The sequence below is a fragment of the Amblyomma americanum genome, chromosome 1 (assembly GCF_052857255.1).
Source record: "Amblyomma americanum isolate KBUSLIRL-KWMA chromosome 1, ASM5285725v1, whole genome shotgun sequence".
Taxonomy (NCBI): Eukaryota; Metazoa; Arthropoda; class Arachnida; order Ixodida; family Ixodidae; genus Amblyomma; species Amblyomma americanum.
Genome location: NC_135497.1, coordinates 29,927,790 through 29,931,129, shown reverse-complemented (window position 1 = coordinate 29,931,129; position 3,340 = coordinate 29,927,790).

Below are 3,340 nucleotides of genomic sequence, written 5' to 3'. Positions count from 1 at the left end.
AGCTGCTCCCTTGCTGCGGCGGCCACCATCCCCGCCCTGCAACTGCACAGCCAGCAATACGCAGCCTTCTTGGGCTCCTCCACCACGGCGGAGTTGATGGGGATCCGCCTCGGGCTGGACCTGCTGCTCACCCTCGGCCCTCCGCCGCCCAGGAGTGCTCCGCTGTGCGACTCCCGCGCCGCCCTCAGCCGCCTGCTATCTAACGGCCGCGGTACCCCACTAGTGCGGGAAATTCGTTCGCGCATCGAGCGCCTCGCGCAGAGAGGTTGTGCCGCGCGTGCACAGTGGGTGCCCGATCACTGCGGCATCGCCGGCAACGAAGAAGCTGACGCCCTCGCGGCCGCTGCACACCAACTACCTGCCAGCGATCTGCACCTTGCGCTGGAGGACGTGCGACCGGCCATCCACGACCATCTCCGAAAGCAGCACCCCGACCCACGCATCGCGGGAGGTGAGCGCATCGACAGTGTCACCGGCTGTCGCGCACTTACACGGCCACAACGTGCAATGATCCTCCGCGCGCGCATTGGCTGCGTGTGGCCCGGGGAACGACGGGTGCGTCACGAAATCGCGACGAGTGATGTGTGTGACGGATGCGGTGCAGTGGAAATACTAGAACACCTGCTCCTTCGCTGTGCCGCGTTCGCCGATGCTCGTCGCGATATGCTCGCGGCCTATAGGGCGCAAGGCATACTACCAGACTCCATCAAGACGCTATTGTGGCCGCAGGGCAGGGCGCGCACTCGTGAGCGAACTTTGGTGAGCCTCTGTGCATTCCTCGAACACGCGGGCTAGACGTCCCGTCTGTTCTCCGTCAGGTACTTACACGCAGTGACCGGACGCTCCGCGAGTTCTACCTTGAACGATTAATAACTGGACGCCCCACTCCAGTTGTAACCATCACAGTGCTGTGCGCGTGTGTGATTTAATTCCTCTAAAATGAACTAATCACGTGCACAACCTGGACACATTTCTTATTGTGTAAATAGTTTGTACATATTACTTCTCCCCTTATCCTCTCTTCCTGTCCCCTCACCTCTTTCATTTCATTTCTCCATTCTGCCTGCTATCCTTTATTTCCGCTGCCCCAGCTTAGGTGCTTCAGTATCGATGGCAGATGCCGGGGCTAGCAAAAATCTTTTCCTTCCTTTTTACTATTATTTTTAATAAAACCACTACCACCACCGAATGGCCTCACTTCGTCTTATTCTATTTCATGGGAAACTACTGCAGTTGCAAGAAGCAGCGTGGGCAAAGTTATTCCTCTTAGGAGAATTTTATTTTTCCGAAAATATCTACAGTGCTAAGGACTCTTTACACAGTGGTCTGGTTTCTAAGGACATCACAATGAGCCATCATTGTACAGGTATCACATATATGCAAATGGATACATCAGCGGCGAGAGAGGCAAAGATTCTTTGTTTCCGCCTTTTCATTACTTTACCGGCGCTGGTTTACAATCACGGTGCGAAAAGCAACATATTCGCAAGTTTCACTCGCGGACAATTCCGGCAAATCACAATCAAGAAGTGTACCTTCAAGAAAATGTAAGGATTTCACGACATATGTATTAAAAGAAGGCGACTTTTCAGCCGCAGGGCCTTTCCAATTTGATATCTCAAAGAATCGACGCGATGATTCCATCAATTATGCGGTGAGTGCTCTTCCTCGGTACGTGTGTATCTGATGTTCAATTATTCAGACATTCAATACAAAGGCGACAGACGGCTCTACTGCTGATTCAACGCGGCCTGCTTCGACCGGTCACAAATTAAAATTTCTTGAGTTGCTCCAATTCATCAAGCACACTCAACCATACAGGTTGGTCTGCCTGCGCCCGGTACACATCTCGTATTGGACGATTCACACGACAGACAGTTCGCCCGCGGCCCGCGCAATACCTGTTCGTGCGTCACCAAATCGAGAGGCGTGCTGTGGGCCCGCGGACTGGACAACGAAGGAAGTTCAAGTGCCTCTCCCCTCGCGGGAATTAGCGGCGGCCCGTGAAGATGCACCCGCCAGCTCTGGCAACCACTGCTCTTGCCAGTATTTCGGCTGCCGCATTTCGCTGAGTGGCGTTGAGCTGGCGCGCTGTTTTGACAAGCTGCACTGCGTTCGCTAGGTACCGTGACAAAGCGATCGACTCGGCTAGCAAGACGAGCCAGGCCATTGAGGAATTGGACAAAGGGCCGCACCTGCATCATTCAATCGCAGTCATGGGTCGGGAGGAAAAACCAGTTTGACCAGCGTTGCCAAACGCTTTAAAATAATCTGTCAACAGTGGTGCACCCAGCGCGTCGTCTGCTCTTTTGGTCCGTCGCATCCGCTTGACGTCATCGGATCGCAGGCCAGTTTTTCGTCTTCGTTTTAAACAACAACCTTTTGGTCGGCGTTCCTTTTTCTTCAGTCATGAATCTTCTACCCGACCAGACGAGTTTTCGTCAGACTTTAGATTTCGAAACATCTTCGTTTTAAACAACAACCTTTTGGTCGGCGTTCCTTTTTCTTCAGTCATAGGCCAGTTTTTAGTGGCGCATGAACACGTGATGCGCGGGCCGCGGGCGAACAGTCCGTCGCGTGAATCGGCCATATGTAATACACACTCTTCACGAAGTTCTCTCTGTAAGTGCGAATAACATCAGCATTCCGGGAAGCCATTCGAGTTTTCCATAAACTGTGGAGGCCCAGAAGCATGATCAATTCCGTCAAATCACAATCAAGAAGTGTACCTTCAAGAAATTGTAAGGATCTGATCACGACATATGTATTGAAAGCAGGCGACTTTTCAGCCGCTGGGCCTTTCCGATTTGATAACTCAAAGAATCGGCGCGACGTACCCATCAAATATGCGGTGAGTGCTCTTCCTCGGAACGTGTGTATCTGAGATTCAATTGTTCAGACATTAAATACCTCGACGGCTTTGACAAACTGCTGTAGTGCTGATTCGTTCAAACCCTTGAGCCATTAGTGAATGCCTTCTTATCGAACGCCCGAAGTTGGAAAGAGCGAAGTTTAAGTATATAGAATCTGCAATCATAAAAGCTGCATAAAGCGCCTTTGCCGCTAATATTTACGCTGCGCTCTCTATATTGCATCAAACTTTTAGCTCACTTGCATATAATGGTAAGTCGTCACACGTCATTTCTTTTGCTTTGAAACTGGCGCGGCAACATCTGTTTTCGCCTAGTTGTCGAGATCACTCAGAGAGGGCGCAATGCGATGAGCGCGGTTAGAGAGTCGCGAATTAAGTCACTGGAGCCCCGAATGTACTGCAGCTGTTTTCTCTTTTCCGCCGCGCCGCCTACTGGCGAGTTGCGATCACGTGATTTTTAGGCGCCAC